Raw genomic sequence first — 19,520 nt, 5'->3', positions numbered from 1 at the left:
AAATACTGTGAAATAAAGTAGGGAATGAATAATACAAAATTCAGACCAGTGATTACCAGGTATTGGGAGTGGGGAATGGAGGTATAGAGCAAGGAAGACACAACTTTAGAAGGAAGGGAGGGAGGGATGGAGGTAGGTAGGCAGAAATACAGAAAAGAAAAGAAGAAAGATATCAGTGAAGGCTATGGGAATTCAGCAAGCCTTCCTGGAAGGAGAGGGACTTAAAGTGATTCTTGAAGGGTGTGAATTCCAGTAAATGCAGTTCACATTTATGTATTGTTTTCTAGCTTACAGAATGTGGGGTCTACGTGATGTGATATTGAGTCTGGATAGGCAGGGAGAGATGAGAGCAGGCATTCAAAATGAGGAAAATACCATAGCCAAGGCATAGAGAGTGAGAAGGCACATTTTGTGTTACAAGGCTTTGAGGGATCAACCTGGCTGGGCAGTTGGATTGGGCTATAATGAGTAATAGACTAATAGATTAGTAAAGTTTGATTGTAGTGGGATTGGGAGCTTATCCGAGAAGCCATCAAATGTGTGTCTGTTTGCTTATAAAGGAGATCCAAGATATTTGAGAGTTGAACACAGCAACACTTTTGTAGGCCCTGTCTGACATCTGCTCTAGTCTTGAGGCTCATCACTAAATATCATCTACAGCATGAACACTGAACATTCCAGCTGCCCAGCTAGGTATATTCGTTGATTACTTAGGAGGGTGTTGTTTAATTTCTACATATTTATGAATTTCCCAAATTTCCTTCTCTTATCATTTTGTAATTTCATTCCATTGAAGTCGTCTCTTTGACAACATTACATCATAGAGGAAAAAGGAAGAGGGAGTGGGAATTGTTTCGGATTCAGGGAGACATGACAACCAAGAACAACACATGCTCATTGCTTAGATCTCTGGGAAACAGATGGCATTAGGAAGTTTTCTAACTTTGTTGGATGTGTTGACAAGCTGTCAACAGGTGGGAAATGCTCTTATTTTCTGGAAATGCAAGCTAAAGTAGGTGGGTTGAAGCAAATAATGTTTATTATTTATTTTATAATGGCTCAGGAAAAACATACATTAAAGAAACAAATATGGCAAAATGTTAATTATGTAGGGGAGTCTCTGGGTGATATTGTGCTATCTCTACTTTTCTATATTATTGAACATTTTCAATAATGTTATTAAAAAATTTTAAATCCAATATAAAATTATATATATGCTTAACTTAATTGCAGTGTAGCCTATTGGAGATAATGAAGTCATTACAGAAGGCATGTCTGCAGAAATAATTAGAAAAAGGCAAAAGTTTAAGAAATAAACATTTTTTTTCAGCTTCATTTAGTTTTATCTTTTCTCATTTTAGGAGACAGACTTATTTTTCTTTTCATCTTTTTTTAGAAGAAAGATCATTTTTAGAGTCACTAACATGATGGAATGTTTAAAAAGAATATTCAGTTCTTTTCAGTCTTCTGGAGGGGCTTACTAAACCTTATACAATCTATATATTGGGCTCTAGTGTCCTAGGCAGGTACCCAGTCCCAAATCTTGAAAAAGGGAATATGTGTCATTTATGTATCATGGGACAATGTTGCCAATACAAGAGACTACATGGAGGTCAGTAAACCACAGACCATGAGTTACTTGAAGGACTGGTCTGAACTTCAGGTCAATCAAGAGTGTCAGACATCCAACAAGCCTCTGCTGTCATGAGGCACCTGGTCTTTTGGCTCAAGGGATGTCACTGCTACAAGAACTCTTGAAATGGCAGCTCAACTACATTTGTTGGGGCGCCTGGGTGGCCCAGTCAGTTAGATGTCCAACTCTTGATTTCGGCTCAGGTCAGGATCTCACAGGTCCTGAGATCGCGCCCCATGTCAGACTCTGCACTGACAATGTGGAGCCTGCTTGGAATTCTCTCCCTCCCTCTCTCTGTGCCCCTCTCCCCCTCACATAACCTCTCTCTTTCTTTCAAAATAAAAAAATAAACATTAAAAAAAAAAAAAAAGAACTTGTTGAGGGCACTACCGGACAGACATTGCAGAAGTTATGGGAGACCCCTGGTGGTGACTAAAGGAAAAGCAGCTCACCACAAAATTCCAGTCTTTCTAGTATGTAAAACAGAGTTTAAAGGAAACAGCCATAAAAAAGAATGAAATCTTGCCATTTGCAATCACATGGATGGAGCTAGAGAGTATAATGCTAAGTGAAATAAGTCAATCAGAGAAAGACAACTACCGTATGATTTCACTCATATGTAGAATTAAAAAAAAAAAAACAAGCAAAGGGAAAAAGAGAGACTAAGAAACAGACTCTTAACTATAGAGAACAAACTGGTGGTTTGGGTGCAAATGGGTAAAATGAGTGATGGGGTTAAGGAGTGCACTTGTCGTGATGAGTACAAGGTGATGTAATGAAGTGGTGAATCATTATATTGTATACCTGAAACTAATATAACATTGTATGTTAACTAACAGAAATTAAAATAAAAATTTAACAAAAACATAAAGGAAACTAAAGCTATCATCTCTGAGACTCCTTTACTTCTCTGACATTTTCATTTAATTTTTCTTTCTCCTGGTCTTTAATAACTCTGTCATTCCTTAAAGGTTTTTCCATGCTACATTTTCATTTACATGTTCTCCCTAAATGACCACATCCATTCACCAAATCATACCTTTAGCATGGTATTCCCTGTTGATCCTATGCTCGTATTTCCAATTCCCTACTAGATATTTCCATTTAGATTGCACTTAAACTCAACATGCAAAAAGAGTTATTGCCAAAATTTGCTAATCCTATATTTCTTATGTTAGTAATTGGTGTCACAATACAGCCAAGCCAGAGGACTTATATTTCAATAAAGCATAGAGGTACAAAGAGTCTTTCACACTTAGCATGTACCAAGAACAGGGATAGGTGCTGGGATAAGGAAAATAGACACATCTTAGAGTAAGTAGAGTGAGGAAAACAGACCCTTTATTGTGACAGAGGAATGTATATTCTGCTTTGGGAATTTTGAGCAGGGAGACTTAACCCAGCCTAAGCAGGAAAGATTCAAGATGAAGGATTTATAGAAGAAATTACTATCTAGATAGGTATTATACACACTAAGAATTTGCCTGTGTTATGAGCTGAATTGTGTCCCCACTAACACTCAAAAGTTGAAGTCCTACCAGTTCTTCAGAATGTGCCCATATTGTAGAGATCTTTTTTAAAGACATACTTAAGTTAAAATGTGGTCATTTGGGTGAGCCCTAATCCAATATGACTTGTGTTCTTGTAAGAAATGGGAATTTGGACACCAAAGGATACGCAAGGAAGATGATGTGAAGATACAGGGAGAAGACAGCCCTCTACAATCCATCAACCCTGTCAATACCTTGATCTTGGATTTCTAGCCTCTAGAACAGTGAAGCCATAAACTGGTGTTGTTTATTTAATCTACCCAATCTGTAGTACTTTGTTATGGCAGTCCTTGCAAACATATATTCTGATTTCTTTTTCAGGATAAAGCTCAGATCTTTCTAAGTAGAGACAAGAGAATATGTAAAACAACTAATGATGAAAGATCACAACTTATTTGGGAAACTGTAAGTAGTTCAGTATGACCAGATTACTGGGAATTCAGTGGAGAAGAGACATGGGGAATTTTGAGGAATGAGGCTAGAGAGACAGGAAGAGGCCAGTTTATGAGAAGAACTTTTGTGTCAAATTGCATAGTGGAAATTGGGGTGAAGATATTATGGAATTAAAGGAAGTAGCATTAAATGAGATCTCATTTTGTAGTTAGCTCCCACAAATCAAAGTTAATCATTGGTGTACAACTCTTAGGGCTTCATTTAATCCTGCTTTCTATGTTAATTACCATTATTTCATGATGACAATTACCAGTTGTCCACTAGATAAGCATTTTCTTAAAATGTTTATTTATTTGAGAGAGAGAGAGCAAGGGAGGGGCAGGGAGAGAGGAGAGAGAGAGAGAGAGAGAGAGAGAGAGAGAGAGAGAGAGAGAGAATCCCAAGCAGGTGCCACGCTGTCAGCACAGAGCTGGATGTGAGGCTTGAACCCACGAACTATGGGATCATGATCTGAGAAGAAATCAAGAGTCAGATGCTTAACTGACTGAGCCACCCAGGTGCCCCAATAGAGAAACATTTTTAAGAGCTACATTAATCCTTTTCACTCACAAGATGTTTATCCCTCCCAGAGCAATCTAAATATTTCTTTACTGAATTTTATGCCAATATTCTTTCCTCACTCCTTTATTCCAAGATTCAGTGATTTATTCTCTCCAGTGTTTATGTTTTAACAATATCTGGAATTTGTTATAGCGAGTCTGTTGGGTTGGTGCTTATATAAATTCGATTTAGCTAGAATATTATTACTTTTTAAAGTTAGTATCTCTATTTCTCAAGTCTTAGTATTTATTTTGCTTCTTTTTAAAAAAAAATTTTTAATGTTTATTTATTTTTGAGACAGAGAGAGACAGAGCATGAACGGGGGAGGGGCAGAGAGAGAGGGAGACACAGAATCGGAAGCAGGCTCCAGGCTCTGAGCCATCAGCCCAGAGCCTGACGCGGGGCTCGAACTCACGAACCGTGAGATCGTGACCTGAGCTGAAGTCGGACGCTCAACCAACTGAGCCACCCAGGCGCCCCTATTTTGCTTCTTTTTAATTAAGATTAATTTTCCTAATATCTAAGGCATGGGTGGTAATTTATATTTGTTATCCTATCTCCAATCTCCCTATTACCTTCTAAGTTTTTACTCTCCCATGGATAGAACAGAATTGTTATGCTATTGTAAAATAAGGTGTAAGCTCCATGGAAGCAATGGCCATGACACACTTTTTCATCAATATGTTACCAGTGTCTGATATAGTGATATATCATCAATTACATATAATTGATAAAAAATGTATTTTGAGGGAAAAATGCAATTTGCCCTCAGCCATCTATAAACAAATCTTTATGAGATAGTTGTTCTTGAATTAGAGCCATACTTCAGAATCCCCTGGGGAACTTTTAAAATATACATTTATGTATGCTAGTTCCTTCCTACACCAAATCTCGATTTGGGAGAAGGAGGATGGAGTGATCTAGTCATAAGTATAGTGAAAAAGCTTCCAATATTACTTTGATATCCACTGCTAACTGATGAGGGCAGAAGTTGTTATTCCTTTCATCTCAGTTAAATTCCTCTGACCTGATTACAAGGATGAGGAAACACGTTAGGTAGTGGGAGAAATATTTTGGAGAAGAGGATTTTGACTAGAGCTTTTCAACACATTCTTTAGCTGGTTGTATTCATACGGCTGGTCTCCACTGAAAATGCACTGTGTAGTTGTATCTTAAAAATGGGAGCTCTGTAAGGATGGGAAAACCACTAGACTTGAATCAAAAACCAGGGTCTTATTGCTAGTTTATTAGGGTTTTATTAATAGCTTATTGCACAATTATTAGGTTTGAGATCTCAAGCAAAATAGATAGGTCTCTGGGCTTGAGTTTTCTCACCTGTAAAATAAGAGTAATAATGTCTATTTGAAAAATACAAGCATTTGAGGCATGAACTGTTTTGACTAACTGTTGCACTTGAAGAGTACCACTTACCACTCTGATCTTGAAGGCATGTGTTTTCCTTTAAAGGAATAAACCAAGTGCTATTTATGGGGAAAAGAGGTGTGAAGTTCTTAGTAAGAGACTTCCAGAGTCATAACTAAAAAATAAAACCAGTCCTCGTAACTAAAATTACTGCAAATTGATTTCTTTTCCTATAACTCAAATCAAGGACAGCTGCAATGGCTTTAGGCAATAGTGAACTGCCCCTTTATGGCCCCTTTAGGACATGGCAAGTGTCTGCCACGTCTTTTAAAGCCTTCATATTAGCAATTTTGTAGTTTTTAACCACTAGAGATTTTTTTCTGTGTCTTTCTTAGGGAGCTTTTTTGTTTCAAATAATGAAACCACTTAAGCTAGTTTGCTCTAAATATGAGAAAACGATAGGATTTGTTGGGAATATCACAGGGCCCAAGGAAAAAAGGTGCTGTTGGGCCTCTTAAGGGTCCTGGATCACGAGCTGGAAAGCCGCAGGAGCTGAGGAATGCCATAAAACACCAATATCCTACATGTTTGGGGTGCTTTGTAATGATGACTCCCATTTAAAATAGGGAATATGAGACAGAAAGAGAAGTTGATCCATAAAAACCAAAAAGAACATATAAAGTTTTGAATATTTGGCTGTCAAGCCATGGGCATTACTATTCTTTAAATTTTTATTTTACAATTTACTGTGAAGTTTTTATTTTAAAATTAATGAATATATTACTTAAATATTAGAAAATAAGAAAAAGTAAATAAAATCTCCCATATTTCTATCATCATAACACAAAATAGCCTGTCTTTTGGAACATGTTTTCTTATGCATTTCCTACCCCCTACCCCAAAGATATAAACATGAGGGTAGGTAACCTTGGTTAGGGGTTGGAGTTTGGATACCCACAGGAATTCCTTCCTTATGAAGGCCTGCATCTTTGAATTCCTTCCTTTGTGGCATTCCTTCCTTTGTGGCATTCCTTCTAGGGAAGCTGCTAGAATTTAAACCTGATTTGTTTCTGAGACTGCTCTGATCTATCAATGAAGAAAGGCATTGGTGTTTGGCTGGTGTGGCCTGAATTCTTATGGAGGATGAAAAATGGTCTCTTAGGATCCAATGCAGAAAAAGTGTCAGCCTACGGTGGCAAGTACTCCAGGGTCCCAGATGGCACTAGGTAGTGCCAGAGAGTGTCCATGGGATGGCTGGCAGTGAAATTTCCCAGGGCCTTAGAGAAATCCTCATGAGAAACAGTGTCACCAACTATTGAAGAGACATAGGGTGAATTCTTTTCGATATTTATGTAAAAAATCAGAGAAAAAAACCCTGAGATATAAAGGTTAAATCCAACAGACCCAGTAGATGATAGAAGTTCTGAAACAAAGAAACAAACAAACACCAAAAGACATGTCAGGATGAAAATTATCAGACATAATAGAAGAAAGCATCTCAAATTAGAAGAGACACAAGTATGAAGGTAGAAAGAATACAAAGAGTTCAAAAGAGGATACAAGAAAAAAATGACCAATACCTACACACCTTCCAGGGGATTCAGTTACTCCCATAAAGAAAAGAAAATTCCAATATCAATAATTTTCTTAAAACATGGATCTATATCATCTGGGCAATTCAAGTTGCCAGAATAACTTATCTAAGCTCCAATAATAGATGGAAAACAATTGAGGGATGTTTTATCAGATCTTGGAAATATGTTCTATGTGGTACAAATTATTTATGCTTGCTTCTCTATGATACAGAGGATGAACCTCTGTCTCTTTGTCTGCTGCTCCTAAGGCCAGTGGTAAGGGATGTGGCAGGTAGGGATGTGGGAGGTGGGGTGCTTTTCATTTTTCAAAACTAAATAAAAAGAACCTCACCATCAAAGCAGAAAATAAATGGGACTTTATTGAACAAAATCCAAACAAACCTTTTGACTAACATTTCTTTCTTAGAGTCGCAGAACATTCTACACACTGCCCTGCAAAAAGAACTAATTAACTAAAAGCCCAAGAAGAAGCCCTCAAAATGGAAAACAGGTGCTCACATAAGTACTTGCACACACATACATGTTCACTGCAGTTTTGGTTGTAAACAGCCAAAAGGTGGAAAGAGTACAAGTGTCCGTCAGCAAATAAATGGAAGAACAAATTATACACACACACTGGAATATCAATCAGCCTTAGAAAGGAATAAAGCACTGATACATGCTGCAGAGTGTATGAAACTTGAAAACATTATGCTAAGTGAAAGAGGTCAGTGACCAAAGTCACATATTGTATTCTACTTATACAAATATCCAGAATGGATAAATCTATAGAGACAGGATGCAAATTTCCACGGCCTGGTGAGAGAGGAGAACAGGGAGAAATTGCTTCATGGGTATGGGGTTTTACTTTGAAGTGATGGAAGTGTTTGGAACTAGATCGAAGTGATAGTTGCATGACAATATGAATGTATTAAATGTCACCAAGTTGTCACTTCAAAGAATTAATCTTATGTTATGTGAATTTCACTTCAATAAATTATTAAGAAAATGAATGAATGAATCAAGAACACACTTGAGACAGGCTTTAGGCAGTTTTTTCTCTACTCTTGGGAAGCTGTATTTCATCAGAAGATTCCACAGGAACATTTAATCCATTTTGCCTGATCATGATAACAAAACTTCTCTTTCCAAGGACAGATGTATTACCTGTTCTAATCACTTTGCACTAAACATAGTCTCTGTGGTAGTAGAAATCCTATCAGTGGTTGGCTGGGGGGCAGAGGTTTGATTGGATACGGCATTAGAAAACTTTTCAGGAGATGGAATGTTCTATATCTTGACTATAATAGTGGATACATAGATGTACACATTTGTCAAAATCCATCAAAGCATACTGTCAAAATTAATGTAATTTTCATTAAATGAAAATTATATTTCAATAACTTTGATGAAATAAAAAAATAAAAAAAGGAAATAAAATAAACATGTAATACATTATTATCAGTGATAGTTATCAAGAAAATAAAACTCAGAGATACTGGGGCGCCTGGGTGGCTCAGTCAGTTGAGCGTCCGATTTTGGCTCAGGTCATGATCTCACGGTTCATGGTTTTGAGACCCGCATCAGGCTCTGTGCTGACAGCTCAGAGGCTAGAGCCTGCTTCAGATTCTGTGCCTCCCTCTATCTCTCTGCCCCTCCCCTGCTCCCACTCTGTCCCTCTCTCAAAAACAAGTAAACTTTTTTTTTTTTTTTTTTTTTTTTAAAAACCTCAGAGATACTAAAACGGTCTATCTCTGATGAGGGGGATTTGGGAAGCAGTGCTGGGTGGGAGTTTTACTTTATATATCAGTCATTGTGTTTACTGTGTGCAGATATCAGGGTTGGTTTTTGTTTGTTTTGGTATCTTAAAGCCAAGGGAGGGACTCATGGTGGGAGTGGGGTGGTGAGGAGGAAGGGCTCAGATACAAAATTTAGTTGTCTGAGTATCATCCTTGGCTCTTGCTGTTGAATTGAAAAAGCATTTGGGAAGGACACCATTTAAAAGCCTAGGAACTCTCTTTGTCCGTGACCCACCACAAACAGTGCAGAATGGGGCAGCCTGCTCCTCTGATCAACAGTCCTCCTCTGTTTTACATACTGAGTCCAGCCACTGTGGGAGGGAGACCATCACATTGTCTGTGTTTGAGAATCTCTCCCACCACACAGGAACAATCACTCAGTAGGTACTTCAAATCCTTGTACTTGGTATCATTCTATCCTTGTTTGGACCCTTTTCCGCTACACTTCAGGATATTGATGAAGATAGGGGCAAGATGAACTTTGGGGATAGGAGTGGGACCTCTAGAACACCCAAATTTGGTGGTTAAGGAAGGATATTCTTGTTTTATATAGGAAATTTTAGATACGTAGGGTAATTTTGATGGTGTGTGGAATTATGATTTTTCAAAGTTGAATTTCTAGTCAAGAGGTAAATTTTTAGAATGGTGGAGTTTTAACCCAGATGGCAGGAGACGGGTCAGGGAGGAGGTGAAGGTTACAACCTGATGTTTTTGATGTTGCTGGTGTTTATTGATTGTCGAGCGCTATTCATGGGAGCCAACTTCACAGAAATTAAAAAAAAAAAAGACACTCCTAGAATACTATTGGTACGTATATTTGACACTAAGTCAAATAAAATAAATAAATAAATAAAAATGTTTGCTTCGTTTTAAAATTCAAAGACAATCTACTATAACCACTAAGCCTTTAAATTTGATATACTATGTATCTTGATGTCTATGAAGCCCCTTTCTCTAAGAGGTAACAACTGAAGTTTTCTTCCTCTCTGTGTAGTTTAACATGTGAAACCTGGTATGAAGGCACTGAAGACAGACTGTAACTTTAACAGTATGAAAGAGTTTTGCTGCCACCTAATGGAAAGGTATCATATTTTTCATTATTGCGATAGGTTTTTTTTTTTTACCTCATTGAATATTCATGTTAAATTGTAGTCATTATTTTAACAAATATACTTGAGTTGGAAATGATTTTTTTCTTTTCTATTCAATTTAACATTATTGGGGGGTGTGTGCTGTGTATGTGTGCTGTCGTGGTGGTAACACAGGGGGTACGATAGAATGTAAAATTAGTTTAACTAGGATTTAATATAAGCATCATAATTCATTTTTTATATTTTTGTTTAAGTGACATTTACTAAAACTTTAAGTATATAATATGTGGGTTCTGAATATTGAGCTTTTCTGTTCAATGAACTTTAGGCAATTAGAGTAATCCTATGAGTGAAATAGATTTATCCATAGTATGAAAGGATGTTAGGGAAATAAACAGGTAAAACTTATATATGTATATGTACATTGATAGATAGATAGACAAATTTAGCTAGTAAGCTAAAAATATTCAAAGTTGTACTTTTCTTCTTATAATCTACTTTTACACGGTACTTATTTAAAATACAGGCAGAAATTGCTTTTTGCCTCTTTTTCTCACTGATGGTGAATGTCAGGTGCATTGTAAGTGTTAATAAATATTTGTTGGATAAATAGTATTTATGTGATTACATAAATTATGGAAAATAGAGGAAAGAAAAAAGTCACCATAACCCTAACGTACTAGGGTTGCAAAAGTTTGGTTGCAAAATATCTCATCTACATATTATTCTGGAATATTCTTCAAATTCTAAGGGTCTTCTCCCATTGCCAGTTTCCCTTTGGGCTCTAGTATTTCTATTCATCCTCTGGGATTCTGAGGTATACGTGCCTGATACATAAACAGCCTTTTCCCAATGGATCCATAGAAATTTTTGGCCACCCTATTCTTTTATCTTCCACAAAATCATAACACCAAATTTTCTAAGAATATGTGATTTTGAACAAAATATCTTTCCTTCTCATTTTGAAGAGACAGATGTTGAGGTTGTATGATTCCTGAAAGACATTGATTAGGAAGTTTACCTTAGTTTTTAGTTTTTAGTCTACCACTTTCCCTGATAATTCTTCATACTTTTTTTTTTAATGCAGTCTTTTCTTTATTTGTTCTAATTAGACTAAAAGGAGGAAAGCATGGGGCATGTCTCAAGACTTATATTTTTATGTCAAAAATACAGTAGTTTTAGATGTTGTTGAAAAACTAAAAATGTCATAAATTTGTATGATAATTACCTATCTTGAAAATTCTGATTTCCATAGAACAAGTAAGACCTTTCTTTCTTTCTTTCTTTTTTTAATTGAGATGTAATTGACACATAACATTGTATTAATCTCAGGTATTTGACTCCATTACTTTAGTTTGAGGGCAATTTTACAAAGGAATTGCAAGGTTGAAAGGAACAAAGTTAGGTTCCAGTTAGCTTGGTGCTTCTCTTGAATCCCCAATGTTAAGGAACCTAAAGCAAAGGTGAGAGTGGGAACATCCTGCCCCCGTGCATGTAGACCACTTTCTCTGCCTTTGCTGCTCTACTGTTCCCTGAGGTGTGAGTAGAGTACTAGCTAAATTGTTCTCAGCTTATTTGGAGTTTCAAAATTCCTGTTAAACACTGGATTGAGGGGTTTTTAGGTACTTGGAATTTTCTTTTCTTGGAGTTGTCTTATCTAATTTTTTCTTCTTCTTCCCTCCACCTTCCATCCCACCTTCCCACCCTTATCCACAACACTCTCCTTCCCAGTCATCTATTCAAAACCAATAGGTTCATATGAACTTCAGGATTATGTGATAATCTAAATTTCTGCCTATATCTTTTAAAAAATTTTTTCACTTTATTTTAGAGAGAGAGAGCGAGCACAAGGTGAGGGAGAGGGGCAGAGGGAGAGAGAGAATCCCAAGCAGGCTCCACGCTGAGGGGCTTGACCCCATGCCCCTGGGATGGTGACCTAAGCCAAAATTAAGAGTCAGATACTTAACCCACTGAGCCACCTAGGTGTCCCTCTGCCTATATCTATAGGAAAATGTTACATTCAGACCTCCGAGCTTGATATGCATAGGCAGAATTTAGATTTTAGAATATTTTTTTCTCTTGCAATAAAATCTGACTTTCAAGAGTATTTTCTTGCTGTGGACTCAAAAGTTTAAACTTTGAGCTTTAGCAAGAAACAATGATCTCTTTCTTCTAGGCTCTTACCATTCTCTTTTTTTGTAGGACATTGAACCTATGCCTTAGCCTTAGTTGGGGAAGAAATGGTCTTTAAAGAAAGGAGAAAAATTGATTAATACAAGGGAAAAATATGATGTGAGATATTTCAAAATGCTTTCATTTTCAAACTTTTATTTATTTATTTCTTAGACCACAGAAGAAACCATATTGGGGAAGGATATGTTCCACATTACCAAGGTTTTGGGGTGCCTTTGATATAATAGGTCCCTGATATAATAGGTGATATGAAGAAGAGATGGGCAAAATCACAGAAAAAGATCTGTTTGCAGTGGTCGCCACTGCTGCTACATGGGGAATGGCAAGGCCTGGATTACATTGTTTTGCTTCTGAATCACATTTAGATAGAAGATATGGATTGGGGATAAAAGAGTATGAATGTGCATCTAATTATTCTTGCTTCTGTTACCATATAACATAAACACAATTTTGAATTGAAATGTAAATAAATTTAGTGATAATATATTAATAATAGCAATTTTTATTTGTATAGTAGTTGACAAAATATTTTCATTTCATTATGTCATAGAAAAGCTTCAAAACCTTTTCAGTTAGGAGTTATAAGTCCTATTTCACAGACGAGAAAGAGAATCCAGGGGGATTAAGTGCCTTTCTCACATGTGTAACTAATCAATGTCAGCTAGTGACATTATTTATTATTATATTATATATATAATATATAATTATTGTTGTTTAAATAATCCCATACTAATAAATGATATAGTTAATAATCATAATAATAGCCTTATCTCTTTTCTATAATGACAACCCTTTACCTATTTGAAGGTTCTTATTATGTATCTCCATCTTCTCTGGTTGTTTTATCTATCTTAGTTTTGATAAGAAAGAAAGTAGATTAAAAAATCTGGTAGGGAGAGGATATCCAATATGGGTTAAAGAATAATCATCAAAGGAAGAAGAATATTGGAGTGTGCAACACCAGGAAGCTGAGTCCAAAAGTTCCACTTGGAATGTATTTTAACTGCATTTAGTTACTTATCTTGATTTTTACCTCCACCAGACCAAGTCAGATAGAATCTTCGACTCATAGAATTGGAAGTAATATGGCAAAGGTAGAACTATTCAGTGCTGAAATTCTATAACATCCATTGGCATGATGGTAATATTTAACCACCAGGTCTCAGTGGACAATAAAGGCCCTTGAATTTAGTGTTTCCTGATTTTGGTGGTGTAAATACTCCCATGATGGCCAGTTTCGATCTACTGAAATGATGTTAGTGAACATGGATTTTGTAAGAGATGCTAACAGTTGTGTCTTGTGAGCTGGTACAAGCCAATTTAACAAACCATTGGTAGATTGATCACAACTCTAAAATGCTAGCCTTAGCTTTGAATATTTTTAATGTCCAACATTACCATTCCACTATGTGATAGTTCTAATTATTATATTTCTTTTCCTGATCTTGCTTCTAAAAGCACCTTTGATCCACTTTAACTCACTGGACTAGTTCTCTTTGCTTACTATCATCTTAAATCTTTTCTTCTTCAGGATATGTATTCTATGCTCAGTAAGTCAATACATATTATGACATTTTCCAGATGTCAAACCACCCTGACAACCAGTTTGACAATATTCTTCATTGTTACTGTTCCTTCATGAATTTAATATTTATAAATGACCATATGACAAGCTCAGCAGAACTCTTATCTCTCTTTAAATATATATTTATAATATAGAACAAACCTATATTGTTTTTTCTTTATTTTCAAATAAATAAATAAATAAATAAATAAATAAATAAATAAATACTTTTTAGCAGTCACATGACATAATTTGGTTTTACTTTTGGTCTTGTGATCAACTGTCAAAAATCCCCTTGGTCTTTTTCATGAGGATGCCTGTTTTTACACATCTTCTCTGTCCTAATCAAGAAAATTATGGAAAGTTAGCTTGTAGGTTGTCTAGCCCAAGCTCCTCATTTTAAGGATCACTTAATTTATTTAAATAAGACCGCACAGCTTTTGGTGACAAAGTCAGGTCTAGACCAAGATCTTATGGTTCCTAAATCTATACTCATTTTCTTGTACTCTATTATTTCCTCTTACTCTTAGAATACTGTGAGATAGGAAGAGAAAGGTCTATTAATTCTATTTGACACATGATGAAACTTGGAGACAGGAATACCAAGTGATTTCTCTAGGATTACATGGGAATTATGGCAACTGATTTTTTTTTAATATATGAAATTTATTGTCAAATTGGTTTCCATACAACACCCAGTCCTCATCCCAAAAGGTGCCCTCCTCAATACCCATCACCCAACCTTCCCTCCCTCCCACCCCCCATCAACCCTCAGTTTGTTCTCAGTTTTTAAGAGTCTCTTATGCTTTGGCTCTCTCCCACTCTAACCTCTTTTTTTCTTCCTTCCCCTCCCCCATGGGTTCCTGTTAAGTTTCTCAAGATCCACATAGAGTGAACACATATGGTATCTGTCTTTCTCTGTATGGCTTATTTCACTTAGTATCACACTCTCCAATTCCATCCACATTGCTACAAAGGGCCATATTTCATTCTTTCTCATTGCCACGTAGTACTCCATTGTGTATATAAACCACAATTTCTTTATCCATTCATCAGTGGATGGACATTTAGGCTCTTTCCATAATTTGGCTATTGTTGAGAGTGCTGCTATAAACATTGGGGTACAAGTGCCCCTATGCATCAGTACTCCTGTATCCCTTGGGTAAATTCCTAGCAGTGCTACTGTTGGGTCATAGGGTAGGTCTATTTTTAATTTTTTGAGGAAGCTCCACACTGTTTTCCAGAGCGGCTGCACCAGTTTGCATTCCCACCAACAGTGCAAGAGGGTTCCTGATTCTCCACATCCTCTCCAGCATCTATAGTCTCCTGATTTGTTCATTTTGGCCACTCTGAAAACATGAATAGACACTTCTCTAAAGATGGCAACTGAATTTTTGAACCTAAGTCCTGCCAGGACTCAGGGCTCTGAACAGGTAGAGAACAGTAAGGAAACACTCTAACCACTTACTTCTTTCAGTCTCCAATCTCCTTCAGATTATTCCATTTAGCCACATCCAACTAGAAGACAAGTATATTAGTTTCCTGTCATTGCTGTAAAAGTCACACAAACTTGGTGGCTTAAAACAAAGCAAATTTATTATCTTACAGTTTTATAGGTTGGAAGTTCTACAGAGGTCTCACTGGTTTGAAATTGAGGTGTCAGCAGGGATTGTTTCTTTCTGGAGGCTCTAGGAGAGAATCCATTTCCTTGCCTTTTCTAGCATATATTTATATTCCCTTGTCCATAGCCCCTTCCTCCATCTTCAAGCCTGCAGTGGTGCTCACATAATATCACTCTGACCTCTTTTGCTATGTAAAGTAATATATTCACTCAGTCCAGGGCTTAGGATGTGGACATGACTAGGAGGAGCCATTCTTTTGCCTCTCATATCAGTTGATAGTCAGTAGGATTGAACTTCCTGGGTAAGGTTGGATCCAGATTATGGGGAGATGAAGCTTATACAGTTAGGAGGCCATCTACAAGAAAAATAACTCAAAATTAACTTAGGCCCAAGGATTGGAAAGGGCAACAGCTGAGGATCCCTGAAGCTGAAACTTCATTAGCTCCCAAGTAAATCAGCCTCTAGTTCTGGGAACAGAGCAGGGCAAAGCAGGGCAGAGAAAGACCTGTGGTGAGGATGGGGCAAATGGGCAAGAATAAGAACAGCATGCCTTGTAAGTTCCTCCAAATAACTGGTTAAAAGTTTGACTTGTTTGGAATCTGTGGACATTTCACCACCAGTGCTTGTACTTCAGGGTGGTATTAATCTTCTTCAACCAGTCGTAAATCAGCTGATGTTTGATCATTTTGTTCAGGGGGATAGCATGAGAGAGGGCCAACAGCTCTGTGAAATTGATTTTTACCATGCCTTCATAGAACTTGGGCTTCACCCATTTTTTCCTGTTCTTGCATTTAGGCAAATGTGTGGTAATGCTATTCGGTTTGGTGCATTCCCACTCAACACTGTTCTTTAGCCTTCGAAGGCAGTGTTGATTTTACTGACACATTTCCCTCCAGTCTTCCCCTCAGATGACCTCTAATAGGTTGTTCACTCATTAACCCAGAGAAGATACCCCTGAACCTTTGACTTTATAATCAGAAGTTCAGGCTTACTGTGTTGCCAATGGAAATCCCATCTAGCCATGGTCTATTCAATTCTAAATTTGCTTTTATTTTTTCTTGTAACTATGTAATGAATTTGATACCGAATTTTCCTTCTAGACCCCCTCAGTTCTAGGACTTTACAATGTAGTCATATGACAGCGAGTCAGCAGTTTAATTCCAATATCTGCCCCAACACTAACCAGGGACTTTCTAACAAGAACTAAGACTGTTATTAGTTGTATTATTACCCAAGTAGAATAAAGAGGAACTACATTAATAAGAATAGAGAAGTGAAGAATACCAATTGCCCATGTCTTGGTAGTTTAAAAAAGGAGGGGGGTAGTAAACTCCACTGTAGAGTTTACTTTATGAAAAATAGAACTACTTCCTGAAGAAAGTTTTGTTTTCAGGGTATTTTCTTGCTTTATTTGTTTTATCTCTGTAAGTTTAGATGAACTCCCTAATTATCAGAATTGTACCAGTGTTCCATATAGGAGTTGCATTGAAAACAGAAAAAGTAAGGGAATTAATCATACTGATAGATTGAAGAGGTTAGCATGTGCAATCCAATGATGGGCATTCTGGCTAATGTTCTTTCCCAGTTTAGGTCCATCAAATGAGCAAGTCACAAATAATGATAACGAAGTTAGGTATGGGTCATTTAAAAAATTTTGTTAACGTTTATTTATTTTTGAGAGACAGAGCATGAGTGGGGGAGGGGCAGAGAGAGAGGGAGACACAGAATCCTAAACAGACTCCAAGCTCTGAGCTGTCAGCAGAGAGCTCGACGTGGGGCTTGAACTCATGGACCACGAGATCATGACCTGATCCGAGGTCAAATGCTTAACCAACTGAGCCACCCAGGTGCCCCAGGTATGGGTCATTTCTGAATTCACAGTATGACTTCTGTTTCTTTTAATCTATCAGCCAATAGCTTCACTTGATATTAATATCTTAAAAAAGAGAAATTTCTAATTTTGTAGCAAACATTTCTTAGATCTTTTTCTCCAGACATCTAAACAAATATGAACATAAATGGGTGGCAATGGAGTAAAAATCAAAGGAAACTCAAGGACAGGGACTTAAAATGATAATGAGGTTTATTTGAAGTGTTGGAACCTTCCAGAAGTTCATTGCCTGACTTGATCTAGTCTATGAAACACAACTTAATCTTTGATTCACCAGCGGCATCAACATAAAATGCTACCTTAATATGTCCTATGCAAATCTTAAATACTGAAAGACCTTTATTGGCCTTTGGACTCTGTCACTTACTAGCTGTACAATCTTGGGTAAGATACTTAAATTCTTTAAGCTTGTATTTTCTAAGATTTAAAATGGAGATCATATTATCTTCTTGAAAGTGCTGTAAGAATTAGAGGTAATGTGTGTAAAATGTCTATCACTAGCACAGGCAGTTATGGTACAGTATTAAAATATTACACATGGCATAGAAATTCATAATTATCTTGTGTAACTCTTTTATTTACTTTTAAATAAAAGTAAAAATCTTTCTTTTATTTACTTTAAATAAGAATGAAACTCTTTCTTTTATTTACTTTTAAATAAGAATGAAAATTTAAAAATAATCTCTAGCTGGGGAATTATATGCATTTGCTTCTTAATGAAAGTGATAATTTTGGGTGAAATAGACAACATACATCTTTTTCAATCTTTCTCAGTCAAAGGGGTTTTCCTTTGAGGATATGGTCTGAAGATGGTTATTAAAATGTCTCTTCATTAGTAGAAGAAATAGAGGGCTGCATTATAGCTATGTTTTACATGGCATGTTCTATAATTCTTAGTCTTCAAATTCCTGGACCACTGATAATTTTTAGAGTATTGTGTGGAAGAAAAAAACTATTTCTAGCAATATTTTGTATAAATACAAAGGGTATAAATACTTAAGGGAAATAAGTATATGAACATGGAATCTTTATAGCGAATGATAATAGCAAGGAATGTCACTCGTTGACTTTCCAGAGTTTTCTAAATAAGTTAGAAGATATCATAAAACTGTGTTTTAGTATCTTCAGCTATAAAAAAGGAGGGGGTGTAAATCTCTTCCTTTCAGGTTTCACATTTATAGTACTTTGTCAAGTTCCCTGTGACAGAGTCTCCTAGATGTCACCAAGATCAATTCTTTCCTTCTTTATTAAAAGTAATCCTGAGTTTCAGCAGGGTGCATAGCTCCCTGGCTAGCCATTATGTTTCCCAGGTTCCTTTACAGACTCTGGTCCATCCTTTGGACCAAAAGGATGGAAGAAAAAGTAATGTTAGGTCAGTAGAATCTGACTGAATTGGGACAGGGACAGGCACATTGGCTAAGAGAGGAAGTCCTCTGTTGAAAGTGGCAGATATGGTTCACACCAGTTCTTAGACCTCTTTTCTCTGTATAATTATAGATATAGTTATATAGATATGGAAATAAAGATAAACACCTTTGTTTCAGCCACTGTATTTTAGGTCTCTATTATGGAAGCTTCATCTATACCCTATTCATTCAACCCATCAGAGGAACACAGTGCTAACCTAGAGAAAAATTAGGCAGGTTCTACATAAACATTGTTGTGGGGTCTTTACTACCTTGAGTATACACTACTGACAGCCAGTGGTGGCAGTCAGAAAGGTCAGAGATCTCTAAACTTTCCAGAGATTTGTATTGAGCAGCAGTTTCCAGTTCTGATCTGTGCCAACATTAACCATCTCAATTGTTAGCAGCTATCGGAGCAACAGCTGTCTCCTGTTGCTTTGACTTCAAGATGTAGACTGACAGCAGTATTAACATTTCTTCTTTAGTCCTGGACTTTGCCCTGTGGCTTCTGTGGCATGGGCTGCCCAGAATTATGCCTCTCTGCCCTCTTCCTGTTTGCCTGGTGCATGATCTCCCAAACAACTTGAATTGCTGACTTTGTAATTGTGTTTTGGAACTGACTGGGAGTGTAGGTCCTTGTCTGTTTTCTCTGGTATTAAATATTAGGCTATATTATAGGGGTCACTTTTTGATTGGCTCAAATTTCATTGAAATGTAGAAAAATGTCTTCTGTAGAGAGTTTGAGATTTCTGAGCCTGGACACTGGTAATAGTCTTGTTGATCATGTGCAACAAAGGGAAATTTTCTTGCAACAATAGAAACCAGCAACTATTGGGTATTTT

General features: G+C 36.7%; 1 long non-coding RNA gene across 1 annotated transcript in view; it reads left to right on the top strand.

The window, feature by feature from the left end:
- The first annotated feature begins 3,026 nt into the window (after positions 1 to 3,026).
- Positions 3,027 to 19,520, top strand: part of LOC123383987 — a 59,159-nt gene continuing 42,665 nt past the window's right edge. The window contains exons 1-2 of the long non-coding RNA XR_006594454.1: positions 3,027 to 3,588; positions 9,906 to 9,993. This is a non-coding gene — a long non-coding RNA (uncharacterized LOC123383987). The remainder of the gene's footprint in view (positions 3,589 to 9,905; positions 9,994 to 19,520) is intronic.

The sequence above is a fragment of the Felis catus genome, chromosome A2, assembly GCF_018350175.1.
Source record: "Felis catus isolate Fca126 chromosome A2, F.catus_Fca126_mat1.0, whole genome shotgun sequence".
Classification (NCBI taxonomy): Eukaryota; Metazoa; Chordata; class Mammalia; order Carnivora; family Felidae; genus Felis; species Felis catus.
The sequence above is the reverse complement of the archived record's forward strand: the minus strand, read 5'-3'. Positions and strand labels throughout refer to the sequence as shown.